Below are 19,357 nucleotides of genomic sequence, written 5' to 3' on the forward strand. Positions count from 1 at the left end.
TTACATGTTTATGGCCATAAAAATATCCAGTATTGTCTTAAGTATTTTTAAAATTTATATAAATAGCATACTATACGTACCATTTTATATCTTTGCTTTTTGCTCTCAATATTATGCTAATTCCTTTAACCATTTCCTTTTAACCATTGTGTAATAAACCACTATATGAGTAAATTGCAATTTATACATCCGTCTCTACTAATGGAAAGTTTAGCTGTTTTTACTTTGGGGTCACAACACTATACAGTCACAACACTATGCAGTTTCAAAGACTCAGATCAAATCAAGTATTTGGTCTGCTAACTATTACTCTGTGTTACAAAATATGTTACATTAAATACTTACCAGTATTTCAACACTTCTGTAACATTTAGAGTCTATATAATCTGAGCTCGTGTATTAGACAAAGCAAATCTTCTTGGAATAAAACATCACCTACCAAACAAAAGGACAAACACATTAACAGCAATAGTAAACCACAAATAATTAACAAATAAAAATCATTGGGAAAAAAATCAGTGGCCAGCCATATGTGATGTATGAATCAGCCAACAAATTTTAAAATCTCAAAAGCACACACAAAAAAATGCCTAGCTTCAAGAATTGAGTCTGGAGAGAGGGAATTTTGGAGCATACAAGGGCTCTGATCATAAGCTCTCTATCCCTCTGCTCCCAACTCCTGATTTACAATCTCCAGGTGAATCATAAATTAACTACAAAGGAAGAATCAGACCTCTCTATCAATCATCAACATATTACTGAGGGAAAAAAAGCCTTCAATCTCAAAATCCTAAGGACAGCCAAGTTATTATTCTCCTGCCAGAGTGGAAGAAAGATATTTAAGGATATATGAGAACTCAGAAAATACTAACACCAAACAATGAATAAAACACCACCAAATTTCATATCCTTGTTGAATTTTTTAAATGAATTAATCTGTCAAGTACAATACAATGATGGCTATTTCTAGAATACTAAAGTTTAAATTTCTACTTTTTGGGTAGCAAAAAGATACTTCTCCCCTTTCCTATAGTTTTTCTACCTGGAAGAGACATGGAAAATGTTTCCTTGTTTTAGTTATGAGGCAAAAAAGAAAGCTTATTCGACTCACAAGATTTTAATCCAAGTCATCTTTGCTTCAAAATGCTCACTCAAGTCTAGAACTCTCTTGAGTTCCTTTCTGCTTGACAAACAATTTTTGTACCATACTCTATTCTAGGTACTTGAAGATCAAGAGGGCAGGAAATGAAACAGAGTTGCTGTTAGACTATACAGGGCTTTGCAAGAATTAGAGAAAAACAAAACAAACAAAACACTTCTTCCTGGGCAGATGCAGCCCCCACCAGGGCACACAGCTACCAAAGTACAGGCTAGATCTCATTACCACTCAGCTACTCAGCCTGCTGAGCACCAGTATGCAGTTCATCAACTGCATATCCAAATATAACAGCCATGGAATAGAGTCATATACCTCCCAACCTGTTCTTGCTGCCTCCTGAGTTAATCAAAATCACTCATATGTATTTCTCTAAAAGTAAAGAAGGGGAAGTTATCAGTCAAATTATGAGCCTAGGAGACAGCATTGTCTTAATCGTTCTGACTACTAGTACCCTCTAGCTTCGCAATGGTGGAGCCATCTGTCTTGCAGTGCTAAAATGATGCCAGCTAAGTCAGCAAGGTCATTAAAATGAGACAATAGGATCTGTTTCTAACTCTTATTGAGTGACATTTTCTAGGCCAAGCTGAGGGGGATCTCTAATGCTTTTAAACTGGCATGGCTTTTTTATCTCTTTATTTTGCAAAGTCCAGCTGGATGTCCATGGAGATTCATTCTATCAGAGACCATAATTCTATCTGCCAGCATAGTCAGCTATACCCTCCTTTACTCAGCATCACTCTTTATACACAGCTGTATTCTAATTTTTATTACCTACATTGTACTGGGTGACTGGAAATAAAGATATGTTTTTCATAGACTGAAGATGTCTTTAGGGCATTATACATATTTGCCTGTTTTCAAACTTTAAGGGAACCTGGTAGTTAGTTATCTATAGGCCTGTTTTATTCCCTAGGTCACAAGTTCTTTAAGCCAGACATCCTGTCTTATTACTTTTTGCATTTTAAAGTTCTAATTCCAAATTTTTAATTCAACATAATTATGACTTTCAACTTCTAATACTTGTTTTCATATCATAATAAATAAAACTTACTCCCAACATATTACTATAGTTTTTATATTCTTATAAATAATTATATATTCTTATATTTACCATAAATGAAAAGCATATCAAAATGACCTTCTCAGAAAAATGGTAGATTCCACTTTCTCTGATACAGTGACTGGTAAAATACAGAATATGAATGGCCAAAAACACTGACTTAATGTATTAGTTACACCTCCTAGTTTCATATCATCAGAAAATTTCATCAGTATGCCACTTAATTCAACAGATGTTTACTGAACATTACTATGATGCCAGGATCTTGGAACGCATTGCTTGTGTAAAACGAGATCTTACTGTATTTTTTTAGGACTATGTCAGCTACTGGTTTTTTTTTCACAAGTTTGGTATTAACTTCATTCTATTTCTGTATAACTTTAAAGTACATAAAGGTTTATTTCCACAGGCTTCAGGAAATGGGTAGAATTCACAGGACAATCTCTCTCCCACCAAAAATATTGCATATTTTGGTGTTTGTCCTAGAGGGAAAAAACTGAAATTTACATTAGCAGTGCTGTGCAAGACTCTGACATAAATGGAGATCTAAAACTAGTCTGCAGTGGAGGTTTTAGTTCTCTGTTCAGGTGCCTGGACAGAAGCCAAAAGCTGTTGAGCATAACAGGGAAAAGAAGGCAGTGAAGATGGATGGCAGGCACCTAGCATGGGAGGAGGAAGGAATGCCAGATTCCTTGGATTGGTGTGTTGTTTTCCTTACCACCCTCCACCCCACCTCACCCCCTTTTCAAGTCATCTCTGTAAGAAGGTTCAGTTACTGTTTTAGGTACTAGGTATCCAGCAAAAACAAAATCCCTACCCTCATGGATTCTAGAGGGAGAGAGATAGACAAAAAGCAAACATATATTACAATGTCAGATAATTGTTACTAATAACCTTGTCGAGAGTGGGCTTAGTGGTATGGGAAAAACTGGAGAGGAAATGGAGGCAGGGAGTTTAAACAGTTCTTCTGAGAAGTTCTGCTATAAAGGGTGACAAGGAAATGGATGGTAGCTTTAGGGGATTGTAAGATGAAGGGAGAGTTAAAAAAAATAAACAAGAGATATTACAGTATGTTTATAAACTGAGGCGGAATGATCAAACAGAGAAAGGAAAACAAGAATGAGAGGAGACATCCAAAAATAATGAGTAGGCAAAATGAAGAGGATCCAAGGTACAAGTGGAAGGAACAGTGGCAATTCATCTAATGGAATAAGAAGGATGGCAGAGTAAACAAGTATAAATGCAGGAAGAGGAGTATATTTAGTGGTAGGAGAATGAAGAAGCTCTTTTCAGAGGCTTCTGTTTTCTCAGTAATATAATCAGCCAAGTTAGCAGGTGAGAGTGAGACCTGGGGAGGAGTTGCTGAACTGATGAGTAAAACAGGGTCAAAAACAACATCCCATAAGAGACTTCCCACGAGGCTGCCAATGAGTAACCAAATTCTTTGCCATGTCCCCAAGGATAGAACGAGAGACAGTCAAAAACCTTACAGGAATCTACAGCTATAATAGCTGTAGCATTCCCCTCATCTGGAAATGCAGTATCCCTGTCAAAAGTGGAAACTGGGTTATCCGGAATGAATTATTCTTAGAGAACCCACATAACCTTTACTGCTCATCATTTTTTTCCTTCTGTAAATATTTGCCTATCTTTTAAAGGGGCATAGCCCAATTTGGGTGGTCCAGGAAGTTTTATGGTGGAGATAATCTTTGAGCTAAGGAATAAGTAGAAGTATAACAGGGAAAGGGAGAAAAGGAGGGAAGAAAAGAATCAAAGACAGAGGCGGAACTCAACTCAAGTCACTGAGGGAGTTTGGGACTGAGGGGTAAGGAATTTAGAACAATCATTGAGAGAACAGTCAAATGGGACAGAGTGATGACCAAGGACAAATAAAAGGATAAGTGGTGGGCTGAGAGCTCAGCAGAGGCTGAGAACTTTCCGGTGGTATCAATTTCCTCAAATATTTGAGACTCTCCAACAGGATCCAGCTACTTAGGTGTAAGAGTAGAAACACAGATTGTATCACTGATCTAGAAATGGGAGTTTTGGTGGGTGGAGGCAGCAGAATTTTAAGTGAAAGGGAATCAAGGGTATATAGGTAAGAGAACAGTTCATATGATCAAAAACAGGCTATGGACTGGGAAGAAAAGTAGCCAAACAAATGGTGATAGACAAGGAGAAAATAGAGGTACCAAGGAAGCACAGATCTCTATGAGATTGAAGAATACACAATGTGGGAAAGAAGGATATTGGGATTTTTTTTTTATTTCTAAAAAGAGCAGCAACAAATGATGTCAACATCAAGAACATGGCCGTACAAGTAAGTATCTAAAGTGAAGTGAAAGTTAAGGTTACTGTAGTTAAGTAACCAGAGGCTAGTCTATTGGACAACAAATCATTGTAAGCTTTTAAAATGAAAGCTCCTTAAGGCAGGGATTTTGTCCGTTGTGTGTACTGCTAAATCCCCAGCATCTAGAATAGCATCTGGCACATTGTGGAAATTCAATTCAACTCATTTATTGAATGAATAGCATAGTCTTTTTCTTGGGGCTCCCATTAGATACATCTTTCCAAATAAGCCCTCATAGTGAGTCCAAAGTTAGGCTCAGATTATCTCAGATTCAGTGATGACTTTTGTTGCCTTCTGGAAATGAAATGGTCAATAAAGAAAATCAAGAGTGGTTCTGCCTTTTATCGAGTGACGTTTCCTGCAGACATTTGGATAGCTGACTCAGATATCTTGGCTCTTTTCTGGTTCTATGATTAATTTCCACAATCTATTTTCCACCCAAAAGATCACTGTATTAGCTATCCACTCTTGCGGATTTTCACAAACTTATCTATCATCTTGATATGTAGACCTATTCCACCTGCTCCCCACACAAGTCATGACCCTCTCTCTATAGACTTCTCTTTTAGGGATGCCTCTCATACACTGGCATTTTTAAATAACTTGTCACTTCTGTGTTCTAGTTAGTAAAACCAAAAACATTATATTTACCATTGAAAATAAAATCTCAAACTCAAAACCACAAGGCAAGAAGTGCTCCCTAAGGCACCAAGTTTCCTCCTCAGGAACTATCAAATACCCAGTTGCCAATAGAGATAAGAAGGGCAAAGGGTTCATTGTGTTACAGTTGTCTTTCATTTTAATTCATTGATCTCACCAATATTTATTACTTATTCAAAAACTATTAATCTGCTTACTCATTCTCCTATTTTTGCTAGTTCCTGAATCTGTTCTGAACAGTCAAATATACAGTCAGCATCACGATAGTGGTGAAAACAAAGGATCCAGAGACAGCAGATCAGGAATCTAAGAATGACTAGCTAGTCACACAGAACTGTGTGAAGTTTGCCGCCTTCTTCCATAAAATGTTAACCCCACAGAGTTGCTAAGTGGATCCTATGAGATTCTATAACGTCAGTAAAATTTCTTGGTAAATTTTATAGCACTATTTAAATTCTCAGCATTAGGTAACACACTACAACAGGGTGCCATCTGGGGGAAGAAGGAGATCATTGCAACGTTTTTCATAGAACAGTTGGTGAGGAAAAATGTTGATGTGATTTTCAGTTCTACTTTATGATGTAGATTCCAAGGAAGCACTGAAAATATAAGTAGGAGTACCTCTGTTTTCTGCTTTTCCCCATGCCTTGCGGCTTCCCAGGAAAAAAAGAAGTAAAAGGAAAAGACAAGAAAAAAGGTTATAATAATGAACTTTATTTCCTATAACCTGTTTAGAAAGCATAATTTTTCTTCATCAAAATACTGTAACACCCAAAGCATTCAATTCCTAATCTATCACCAAATGCCAAAAATCCTTGTAAATTTCATTTTTAAATGACACTGTGTGCTTGCCTAAATTTCTTATTTACAAATATCATTAGAAAAATTAGCATTGGAAAGAACATTTTTCAGAACCATATGCCCAAAAGAAGGATTCTGCTATAAATCACAGGGTTAGTATGAGGACTAAAAAAAATAGTGTACAGAATAGTAAGTGTCCAATAAATTCTGATGAATCAGTATATGCCACAATTTTAAGCATCTTCTTGAAAATAAGGGTTGGTTGACACAGAGCCTTAACTACGCTAAATTCCATCTCTCCAGAATTATATCTATATATATATATATATATATATATATATATATAGACATAATCATATATATATGATTAGTGACTTTCCTGAAGATCTCATATAGTTTTCACAACACATCACCAAAAATCAACAATCTTGGGCAAAAAAAAAGGTAACACCATTTATGTCACTTTATAAGTGATGTAAACAAAGGAATGAGCATGACTAACTTAAGAGTCACACATTTTCACAACGGCACAAATTTTAGACAGCATATTCTCCAACTGCACATTACAGGTAATAAAACTGAAGTACACAGGTATGAGGTCACAGGACTGTTTAGGCCTCTGGATTCCTGATCCAGTTTTCTTAGAATTACATGTATTTTTGAAGCTAGAACTAAAATAACCAAGTTTAGAAAACTTAGTCTTTCTTCTTTTATCACGTCAATTAAAAATTAGACAATGAGCAAAGAAGTTTCTTTAATGCTAAGTACTACCTCTAAATTTTACCTAGAGCCTTTACCCAAGTCCATTAGATTGCAATCTGTACAGTTAGAAACAAGATTAAAAGATCTCTATCAACTTTTGTAACTGTAACACACAGCTATATGTTTGAAATGCAAAACGTGTGGAGGAGGGGTGGGGGAAGGAGTGTGAATTTGAACTGACTTTGTTCCAATTAATAGAATTCTCTTTAAAGAATAAGCTATTTAAGGCATGTCAGTTGAATTAAATTAAATATTAAATACAATATTTAAACAAGTAAAAACTGTTCATCTAAGCTTTACTGAATAAATTTTTGTCAGTACTGTTATGTGTTAAGCAATAACCATCAGAATGATTCCCAACTACAAACTTAAAACAGAAAGTTTATTAGGAATATTAGGTACATACCACATTGCTTTTTTAGTAATACAAGCATCTTTACAACTAAGTTACGGTGGATAATAAATATTCTCTTGCAAAAACAGAAGTAAAATTTGGAAGTCACTGATATGAAAAATTAAAATATACTTTAATGGGCTTTGTTTATAAAATTCTTCTTGGAAATGCAGATCAGAGAAGGATATGGCACCTTAACGAAGTTCTAAATTAAATAACTGAAGTTCTAAATTAAATAACTGAATGAGTGAATTCATAAAAAAACCACTCAAGTAATAAGATAAATGGGCTCACAAACTGAAATCCTTCCACATGATAAATTACAACCCCATAATTACTGACAATTCACCATACTCAACATACTTGGGGGCATGTTCAACTTACATTGAACCAATTAACTTCAAATGAAATTATAGCAGTTCTTTAGAGCTCAGGCCCTTCTTGTTAAATTCTGAACTCGATTCTTTGAATTCTGCATTAAAGAACTTCCAATCGGAAGTCAGGATGTCATAAACCCTTATGTGGTTTGGATTGTAGTCTCTAGCTCCTCGGTTCTGGAATAGCTTTAGATAGAAAATGCTGCTAAGGCACTGAACTATAAATCTTACTCAGTTGGAGAAACAAACTATGACTTCCTGCAAAAATGAACCAGATTTCCAACTGGAAATGCTAGCAACACATTTTGCCCCGCTTTTCCTCAGCATCCTCCCCATCAGGCTCTAAGCCATTTGCCCTGACTCCAATGTTCTGGGGAAAGTGCTCCAGAAGTAGAGTAGCAGTGTCTGTGGCAAAGTGTAGGCCAGTTATGCTTCATGATGTAATCTTAGCTCCTCCCCAAACTTTCTTACCAGGGTTCTCTCACAGTGCCACATTCAGGATTATTACAGTTTAAATGGACTGGAGAAGAGGAGCCCTATGGATAGTGTGCTGGTTTGAATGTACTGTGTCCCCCAAACGCCATATCTTTGATGCAATCATGTGTGGGCAGACCTATCAGTGTTAATTAGATTGTAATTCTTTGAGTGTTTCCATGGAATGCGCCCCACCCAACTGTAGGTGATAACTCTGATGTAATATTTCCATGGAGGCCTGGCCCCACCCATTCAGGGTGGGCCTTGATCAGTGGAGCCATATAAATGAGCTGAGGGGCAGAGGGAACTCAGTGCAGCTGTGAGCGACATTTTGAAGAGGAGCTGCAGCCAAGAGGGACACTATGAAGAAAGCACAGGAGCTGCAGATGAGAGACAGTTTGAAGATAGCCGTTGAAAGCAGACTCTTGCTCTGGAGAAGCTGAGAGAGGACAAATATCCCAAGTGCAACTAAGAGTGACATTTTTGAGGAACTGCAGCCTACAGAGGAATGTCCTGGGAGAAAGCCATTTTGAAACCAGAACTTTGGAGCAGACGCCAGCCACATGCATTCCCAGCTAACAGAGGTTTTCCAGACACCATTGGCCATCCTCCAGTGAAGGTACCCGATTGTTGATGACTTACCTTGGACACTCTGTGGCCTTAAGACTGTAACTTTGTAACCAAATAAACCCCCTTTATAAAAGCTGATCCATTTCTGGTGTTTTGCATCCCAGCAGCATTAGCAAACTAGAACAGATAGAAACACCTCATGTAAAAAATGTATGGAAGGGCAAATATGTTACATTTTAAACAACCGTCTTAGAAATGAACCTTTGGAACACAACTACATGGTGTAACTGCCACCCCCCAAAAAATTCTTTTCAACTAACACCTGAGTAAAGGTTGACTGCCAACAAAAGAAAACTGCTAGGGATGTTGCATTTAATAAATTATTTTAGAATGAGAATCCATTCTAGAATCAAGACTCAGAGAGTTAAATGGCTTTAGAGTCACTCCTCAAAACTTTCAGATAAAAACATCAAATCAGGTGAAGGATAAGAGATTTAACAAAAGTCATAGGATTTAATTAATGGCAGCTGGGTCTATATATTCCTATTCAATGTTTCTTTCTCCTGCTGCATGAAGTTTTTGAGAGACTTCCCACAGCCAAACTATGTCTTTCAGACATAAGTGCATTTTAATGATTAGGTTTGGCACTAAGTAAAACTGTAATTAGGCAGTAATCCTGATTCCTGTCCTATGCTGTTTTCACCCTTCTGAGCAATATATCCCGCCACTTCAAACTTCTCAAGGTGTTCTATAGCCTCATGTTATCTTTTTCCACATGCTTCTGCATTTTACATTTACACCAAAAAATAAATGACCTAAAAAATAAATAAATAAATACATGGCTGCTACTCCTAGAAAGAAGTATTAACCTTTGAACAAGAAGTAATACCTTCAGCTCTGGCATTTCAACATCAGAGGGGTAAAGGTGCCTCTGACCTAAATGTTCCACATTAAAAACATGGGAATGAATGTGGAAATAAATAATTGTACCGTTCCCACATTTATTTTTACTATGAATTTAGGCGAAGTCAAAATAGAAAAGCTTTAATGAAATATTTTCAATTTATGTAGAATTGTGTAGGCCATTCAAATGAACACTCGAAAAAAATGAGTAAGGACAGTGGTTGTTTTTTTCGGGGAGGGCGGATATAAGAAACCAGTGGCCCCAGAAAAATGCATATATTATTTATTTTTTCATGTATTAGGGAGTTGACATAACATAACTTGATTCCCTCCGCTACCTCCCCACCCCCACCCCCCAGACCATGAGGTGTTTTACAGTTATTTAATACTATTCATTCCAGCTGCCTTGAAACCTGTGGGCCACCCAGAGAGGTCAGGTTACCCCGACTCCTGGTTTGACAAAGTCAACCAGGAAATAAAGGAAACCCAGGCAAAGGGTAGCAAGGTGGAATTTTAAAGGCAAATCAGTAGACATACCAAAACGTATCAAACTTAAGCCCTTCAACAAGCAGTTCATTTCACCAAAAACAGACAAATTAGGCAACCAGATATCTCAGGAAGAACTTGTGTATGACCCAGAGCACCATAAAAGAATGGAAATTCTTAGACATTGAAGTTTACGGCATTGCTGCACTGAAAGGAACTATGAAGTTCCATTCAGGTAGATCATCTCCCCCAGCTTTACATCCCTGTTAGAAGAGATGAGCTAGAAGTATTATACTTGGTAGCTCTCTGATCCTCAAAACAGACCTTTGCATCTTTATAGAATAATGATAATGATAATAATTAACATCTATAATTATTACTCCCCACCAGGCACTACTGTAAGCACTCTATGTATAGTAATTAAGTACTCTTATTATCCCTATTTGTCACATTTTGGAAACCAAAGCACAATGAAACTAGGTAATGAATGGTTCAAGGTCATACAGGCACTAAGTATCAGAGCCAGGATTCAGACCCAGGCAAGCTCTGTGTATTCTGTATACAAATTTCTATTCTCCAAAACAAACATTGACTTCTTCCAAAAAACCAGCTCTTTCTTCCTTATTCCTATTTCAGTTAATGATCTTTATGCAGTCAGGCAGGTGAGAAACCAGAATAGTGTTCATCCAACCATTTGCGGGACCCAGACAATTCTCCCCTTTAACAGGTTTGCTGGCTCACCTCTGCATCTGCTCCTAACTAACTCCATAATCTGGTGTATTTGACTTCCTCTCTAAACCTGTTTCTTTTCTGTACAACCAAGTTCATAAAAGCACCTACAGTTGTATTAAAATTAAATGATCCCTGCAGCCCCACCGCTGGCAGCAGATCCAGCACCAGATACAGCTCCCAGGTGGAAGACAGCTCAAAGTGTAGAAGCTCCTCTAGAGTCTGCTCTAGTTCTTGCTCTGAAGGCTCCTCAAGAACTACCGAGTGAGGGAGTCTCACCATTTCCCAACACAAGCCATCCCCCCCAAGAGAGGCCCTTTCCTAGCAGCTGGCAATTACCTAAGAACTATATGAAACAGTGTTTTCGGGGTCTCCAGTAACCAGTCACACAGCGGACACAAGTTTGGAATCGGAGGAAAAGCTGAGAACGCAGTGAACATTTTAAGTTCCCCAGACCAGGGGTCTGGCGCCCCTCCCCACCCAGACCTCAAAGACTGTCTTGCTGCTGGCTCCCCGAAAGGGGAAAAAAAAAAAAAAACAAAAAACAGCAATCTGCTGAGGGCAAGAAGGGAGGTTCAACCCAGCCTCAACTGCAGAATTAATTAACTAATTAATTAACTAATTTTGGGAGCTGGGGTACTAAAGACGGGCTGGGCTCTGAGAAGGGGGGGTACATAAAAGCGGGCACCCATTCCCAGACTCCAAAAAAGCCACTTTTTTTTCCCCCTACATTTTGTCCCTTCTGGCTTCTCACTGAGTCCTCATCTTTTTGCATTTCAGTAGCCCCTGGCAGGGGTGGAATTGAAGCTATTGGAGAGTAATTATCAGACAATAGCCCAAAGTACATCTTTAAATGCTCTGTTCTGACACTGACAAAACTTCCAGGCTGGGGAAAGACTTTTAAAACGGAATCCTTTCTTTTTCTTGTTTTCTTTCCTTTTTCTTTTCTTTTTTTTTTTTTTTTTTAATCTAAAAGTAACATGTGGTTATTTTCTATCAGAAAGCCCAGGTTGAAGGACTAGGCTGGGCTTGTGGGGAGACAGAGTACCCACAGTGTCTTTGAGTTCCGGATTCACTACTGAGGGTCTCCACCCCCGCCTTTAATTGGCAACTCAGGCTGACCAAGGAATCTAGTTGGAGATGTCCCAAAGAGGAGAGGGGAGAAGGGAATAGTGCCCCTGAGAGACAACCAGAGTTCCTAGGATTGGGAGAGTGGAGGGAGGTCCAGTTCAACTGGCAGTACTCCTTCTGGGAACTCAGACCCCCAGGGGATGGAATTCAGATTCCAGCTTCAATCAGCTACGTCCCCGACAGGATCAGAGTCACCAGGAGAACTAGTCTCCATACCTCCTTACACTTGTTGGGGAGCTGTGGGTTGGCAAGCGCCACCTGCTGGACAGGAGAGGAAAAGCACTGATTCCAAAGGCCTCATAGGAGGGTCTCATTCTCAGAAAAACACATCCTCCCAATGAGATCTGGGCCTCTCTAGACTGGGAAAATCTGACTGGGGTTGACCATATCTGGGAGACCCTCTCACAAAAAGGCTACATAGAGGCAGAGCAAGAAACAGAAAAAACAAGAGGTGAAAAATTATGATCAACTTAGAATCTAAGTTAGAGGCCTAGAGTAAGTTGAACTGAATAACAGAGGCTGGAGAACAAAGCCAACCAACAAGAAAACCCTAGGTAAAAGACAGAAAACAAGCTCCAGAATAAACTAATCAAGAAAATCAGATGCCTAGACAACTTAAGATAACAAGCCATACCAGGAAACACAAAAATATGGACCAACCAAGGAACAAACTGTTCAACCAAGATACAGGAGTTGAGGCAACTACTGCTAAATAAATTCAATGAAATGAAGGAAGATATAGCGAAAGAGATGAAGGATATAAAGAAGACACTGGATGACCATAAAAAAGAATTCATAAACTCGAAAAAACAAATGGCAGAACTCATGGGAATGAAGGCCACAATGGAGGAGATGAAAAACACAACAGTAGATTTGAACAGGCAGAAGAAAGGATCAGTGAACTGGAAGACAAGACATTTGAATTCATACATACAAAACAAGAAATGGTGAAAAAAATCAAAAAATACGGAGCAGGGTCTTAGGGAGCTGAGTGACAACATGAAACCACAAATATATGTGTAATATGTGTAATGGGTATCCCAGAAGGAGAAGAGAGGGGAAAAGGGGCAGAAAGAGTAATAGAAGAAATATTCACTGAAAATTTCCCAACTCTTATAAAAGACAGAAAATTAGAGATTCAAGAAGTACAGCCTACCCCAAATAGAATAGACCCCAATAGACCTACTCCAAGACACTTACTGATCAGATTGTCCAATGTCAAAGCCAAAGAGAGGATTCTGAAAGCAGAAAGAGAAAAGCAATCCATCACATACAAGGGAAGGTCAATAAGACTATGTACAGATTTCTCCACAGAAACCATGGAGGCAAGAAGACACTGGCATGATATATTTAAAATACTGAAAGAGAAAAACAGCCAACCAAGAATTCTATATCTGGCAAAACTTTCCTTCAAAAATGAGGGAGAGATTAAAACATTTTCAGACAAACAGACACTGAGAGAGTTTGTGAATAAGAGACCAGCACTATAAGAAATACTAAAGGGAGTGCTACAGGCTAATAGGAAAAGACAGACGAGAGAGAGTTGGAGAACAGTGCAGAAATGAAGATTATCAGGAAAGGTAAAAGAAGAGAAAGGAAAAAATAAGATACGACACATAAATTCCAAAAGACAAAATGGTAGTAGAAAGTACTGCCCTTACAGTAATAACACTAAATGTAAATGGATTAAACTCCCCAATAAAAAGACACAAACTGGAAGAATGGATTAAAAAACAGGATCCATCTATATGCTGTCTGCCAGCAACTCACTTTAGACACAAGGACAAAAATAGACTGAAAGTGAAAGGTTGGAAAAAGATATTTCATGCAAACAACAACCAGAAAAAAGTGGGAGTAGCTTTATTAATATCAGACAAATTAGACTTCAAAAGTAAAACAACTGAAAGAGATAAAGAAGGACACTATATATCAATAAAAGGATCAATTCATCAAGAAAACATAACAATCATAAATATTTATGCAACAAGACAGAATGCCCCAAAATTCATGAGGCAAACACTGAGATCACTGAAAGGAGAAGGAGACACCTCTACAATAATAGTTGGAGACTTCAATACACTGCTCTCATCAATGGACAGAACATCTAGACAGAGAATCAATAAAGAAACGGAGAATTGTATGATAAATGAACTAGACTTGACAGACATTTATACAACACTACATCCAATAACAGTAGGATACACTTTTTTCTCAAGAGCTCATGGAAAATTCTCTAGGATAGACCACATGTTGGGTCACAAAGTAATTCTCAACAAATTTAAAAATATTGCTATTATATAAAACACTTTCTCAGACCATAATGGAATGAAGTTGGAAATAAATAAAAGGCAGAAGGTCATAAAATTTATAAACATATGGAGGCTAAACAACACCCTCTTAGAAAACCAGTGGGTAAAGCAAGAAATTACAAGAGAAATTAGTAAATATGAGGCAAATGACAACGAAAACACAACTTATCAAAACTTATGGGATGCAGCAAAGGCGGTGCTGAGATGGAAATTTATTGTGCTAAATGCCTACATTAAAAGAGAATAGAGAGCAAAAATTGAATAGTTAACTGTTCACCTGGAGGAATTAGAGAAAGAACAGCAAACTAACCCCAAAGCAAGCAGAAAGGAAGAAATAACAAAGATTAGAGCAGAAATAAATGCAATTGAGAACAGGAAAACAATACAGAGAATCAACAAAAACAGAAGTTGGTTCTTTGAGAAAATCAATAAAATTGATGGACCACTGGCAAGGCTAACAAAAAAAAAAAAAACAGATAGTGGATGCAAATGAATGCAATCAGAAATGGGAAAGGAAATATAACTACCAACCCTGCAGAAATTAAAGAGATAATGAGAAGATACTATGAGCAACTATATGCTAATAAACTAGACAACTTAGACGAAATGGACAACTTCCTAGAAAAGCATAAACAACCAACATTGACTCAAGAAGAAATAGATGACCTCAACAAACCAATCACAAGTAAAGAGATTGAGTCAGTCATCAAAAAGCTCCCAAAAAGGAAAAGCTCAGGACCAGATGGTTTCACATGTGAATTCTACCAAGCATTCAAGAAAGAATTAGTACCAATCCTGCTCTAACTCTTCAAAAAATTGAAGAGGGAAAGCTACCTAACTCATTCTATGAAGCCAACATCAACCTAATACCAAAATCAGACAAAGATACTACAAAAAAAGAAAATTATAGACCAATTTCTTTAATGAATATAGATGCAAAAATCCTCAACAAAATACTAGCAAATTGAATCCAGCAACACATTAAAAGAATTATACACCATGACCAGGTGGGATTTATTCCAGGTATGCAAGGCTGGTTCAACACAAGAAAATCAATTAATGGAATACACCACATCAATAAATCAAAGCAGAAGAACCACATGATCATCTCGATTGATGCAGAAAAGGCATTTGACAAAATTCAACACCTTTTCCTGATGAAAACACTTCAAAGGATAGGAATAGAAGGGAACTTTTTCAATATGATAAAGGCAATATATGAAAAACCCACAGCTAACATCATACTCAATGGGGAGAGACTGAAAGCTTTTCCTCTAAGATCAGGAACAAGACAGGGATGCCCACTATCACCATTGTTATTCAACATTGTGCTGGAAGTTCTAGCTAGAGCAATTAGGCAAGAAAAAGAAATAAAAGGCATCCAAATTGGAGAGGAAGAAGTAAAACTTTCACTATTTGCAGATGACATGATTCTATATGTAGGAAATCCAGAAAAATCTACAGCAAAGCTACTAGAACTAGTCAATGAATACAGCAAAGTGGCAGGCTAGAAGATCAACAAGCAAAAATCTGTAGTGTTCCTATACACAAGTAATATGCAACAAGAGGAGTAAATCAAGAAAAAAATCCCATTTATAATAGTAACTAAAAGAATCAACTATTTAGGAATAAACTTAGCCAAGGACACAAAAGACCTTTATACAGAACACTATAAGAAACTGCTAAAAGAAATTGAACAAGACCTAAAAAAATGGAAGAACATACCATGTTCATGGATTGGAAGACTAAATATAGTTAAGATGGCAATTTTACCTAAACTGATTTACAGATTCAATGCAATATCAATTCAAATCCCAACAATTTACTTTACAGAAATAGACAAACCAATAACCAAATTTATTTGGAAGGGCAAGGTGCCCCAAATAGCCAAAAATATCTTGAGAAAGAGGAACAAAGTGGGAGGTCTCACACTTCCTGACTTTGAAGCATATTACAAAGCTACAGTGCTCAAAACAGCATGGTACTGGCATAAGGACAGATATACTGATCAATGGAATCGAATTGAGTGTTCAGAAGTAGACCCTCACATCTACGGACAACTGATCTTTGATAAGGCAGTCAAGCCAAAGCAACTGGGAAAGAGCAGCCTCTTCAATAAATGGTGTTTGGAGAACTGGATATCCATTTCCAAAAGAATGAAAGAGGATGCCTATCTCACACCTTATACAAAAATTAACTCGAAATGGATCAAAGACCTAAACATTAGCACCAAGACCATAAAACTCTCAGAAGAAAATGTAGAGCAATATCTTAAAGATCTTGTGATAGCAGGTGGTTTCTTAGACCTCACACCCAAGGCGCAAGCAACCAAAGAACAAATAGACAAATGGGAGCTCCTCAAAACTGAACACTTTTTTTACATCAAAGGACTTTGTCAAAAAAAGTAAAAAGGCAACCAACACAATGGGAGATGATATTTGGAAACCACAGATCAGATAAGGGTTTAATATCCTGAATATATAAAGGAATCCTACGTCTCAATAACAGAAAGACAAACAATCCAATTTAAAAATGGGCAAAAGACATGGACAGACATTTTTCTGAAAAGGAAATACAAATGGCTCAAAAACATGAAAAAATACTCAATTTCACTGGCTATTAAGGAAATGCAAATCAAAACCACAATTAGATATCATCTCATACCTACCAGAATGGCCATTATCCAAAAAACAGAAAATGACAAGTGCTGGAGAGGATGTGGAGAAAGAGGCACACTTATTCATTGTTGGTGGGAATGTAGAATGGTGCAACCACTCTGGAAGACAGTGTGGAGGTTCCTCAGGAAGCTAAATATAGATTTGCTGTATGACCCAGCTATTCCATTGCTAGGTATATACTCAAAGGAACTGAAAGCTAAGACACAAACAGACATTTGTAAACCGATGTTTAATGCAGCATTATTCACGATTGCCAGGAGATGGAAACAGCCCAAATGTCCATCAACAGAAGAGTGAATAAACAAACTGTGGTATAAACACATGATGGAATATCATGCAGCTGTAAGACAGAACAAAGACATGGATCATATAATAATGTGGATGAACCTTGAGGACATTTGTTGAGTGAAGTTAGCCAGAAACAAAAGGACAGATTCTGTATGGTCTCACTAATATGAACAGAAATTAATGAACAAACTTTGGGAGTTAAAAGCTGACAACACAGGCGACCAGGAGATAGAAAGAGGGCAGAGACCAGGCATTTGATGCTGAAGGACTACAGAATGTTTAGGATTGATTGTATAGATCCAGAAATAGATATCATAATACTGTGTGATGATAGTACAATACTGTAAGTACACCAAACAAAGATGTCTGTGAGTAAAACTGAAAGAGGTGAGATAGGAGAATGTATGACACCAGAGGTAAAGATAGATGATAAAGACTGGGACTGTATAACTTGGCAAAAACTGGAGTGACCAATGACTGTTACTAAATATACAAATATAAAAATGTTTTTGCATGTGGGAGAGCAAATGAATGTCAACCATGTAGAGTGTTGAAAAAGGGAAGGTATTCGGGAAAAAACTGGAGTCTATGGTCAACAGTAACATTGTAATATACCTCAATTAAATGTAACAAAGGCAATATGCCAATGCTAAGTGTATATGAGAGGGGGATATAGGGGAGGAATATGGGATTCTTGATAGTGGTGTTATTTTCTGTCCTTACTATTATATTTATTGTATGACATGTTATTTTTCTTTTTATCATCTTTTTTATTATTGCTAAAAAAAAAACAATTTTTCTTGTAGTAATCAATATGTTCAAGTGCTGATTATGGTGATAAATGTACAACTTTATGAAGATAACCACGAACAACTGATTGTACACTGTGGATAAATGTATGGCATGTGAATATAACTCTATAAAATGGTAGGAAAAAATATATATAGGAGTAAAAGTGTTGGAGAAAACATGGTGAGAGGGATGTACTTATCTACTGTTGATGAGCAGATAGAATGGTGTAGACTTTCTGAAGGTCAGTGTGGTGGTTCCACAAAAAGTTAAGTATGTGGGGACCATAAGGTACTGCAACCTCATTATGGGGTATGTCATTTGAAGATCTGAGAGCAGAGACATGAATGGACATTTGCAAACTGTTGTTCACGGAGACAGTAATCATGATTTGCAATGGCTGGAGGTGACCTAAGGGTACATAGACTGAGGAACAGAATGGTGAACTGTGGCATAAGCATACAATGGAATATTGAGCAACTACAAGAAGGAGTGAAGCTGTGAGAGACACAACAAGGTGAATGAATCCTATACACAGTATTTGAGTGAAGTGCACCAGAAATAAAGGCAAACACTATAATGCCTCACCAATATGGACTAACTACAATGTGTAAATTCAGAATTGAATCTTAGAACATAGCCTAACATGGACATGATTATTGTAATAGTCCCTAGATTGTAAGCTCTTACAGCAGTCAATTCTATTCCTGAATTGTAATGCCTGTCTCTAAACTCTGAGATGCTGATCCCTTAGTGTATAACCCAACTGGTCTCTGGAACAATGCGTATCTCTGAGACACCTGAAACTCAGAGCTAGAGCTCGGCAGATATGAATGTCAGTATTAGTGTATACAGCAACTGTTAAAAAAAAGCTGAAAAAGAGCCCAGACTTCAATTAGTGATATGAATGAAGCAGATCTGGTTAAGACTAGGGCAAACTGGGCCAAAGGGTAAAGGTCGAAACTGACTGTGTTTTAAAACTTCAACTTCCATTTGAGACCAAGGGAAGAGATGTCTGTTTGGTATAGGATCTATATTTTCTAAACAGTATAACTCTATAGTCGGTTTGTTCAAACACCACAATTATACGGAACTTTGAATAAGAAGTGAGATACAGTAGGTTAGTATAGGTTAGAGTGAAATAGTGACACATCCCAAAGTGATTTGGGCAGAGGATAAAAAATATATTTACAGCCTCTCCCCCGCCCCCACCCCGAGGAGCTGGGGGAAGGTGCAGAAGTGTTGGACTTCCTCACCTGGACTGGTGTTGATGTTGTCACAAACATTGGAACTGGCAGTTTGACGTGTCAAGCCCTTGATCGTGAGACTTGCCCTTATGAAGCTCATTACTGCAAAGGAGAGGCTAAACTTGCATTTAATTGTGCCTAAGAGTCTCCCCCTGAGTGCCTCTTTGTTGCTCAGGTGGGGCCCTCTCTC

At 37.6% G+C, this 19,357-nt stretch overlaps 1 protein-coding gene across 8 annotated transcripts in view; it reads right to left on the reverse strand.

Annotated features, from left to right (window-relative positions):
- LYST (lysosomal trafficking regulator) overlaps positions 1-19,357 on the reverse strand; it is a 237,139-nt gene that overhangs the window by 206,438 nt on the left and 11,344 nt on the right. For 6 of the 8 annotated variants that reach the window (XR_005214557.1, XR_005214559.1, XM_037821569.1 and 3 more), the window contains exon 2: positions 346-435. The gene's annotated coding sequence lies outside the window, so the exon portion shown is untranslated. Of the gene's footprint in view, positions 1-345; positions 440-8,679; positions 9,823-19,357 lie in introns of those variants that run through there. The other 2 variants (XM_037821577.1, XM_037821587.1) reach the window with 2 other exon arrangements.

Source organism: Choloepus didactylus, chromosome 2 (genome assembly GCF_015220235.1).
Source record: "Choloepus didactylus isolate mChoDid1 chromosome 2, mChoDid1.pri, whole genome shotgun sequence".
In the NCBI taxonomy this organism is placed as follows: domain Eukaryota; kingdom Metazoa; phylum Chordata; class Mammalia; order Pilosa; family Megalonychidae; genus Choloepus; species Choloepus didactylus.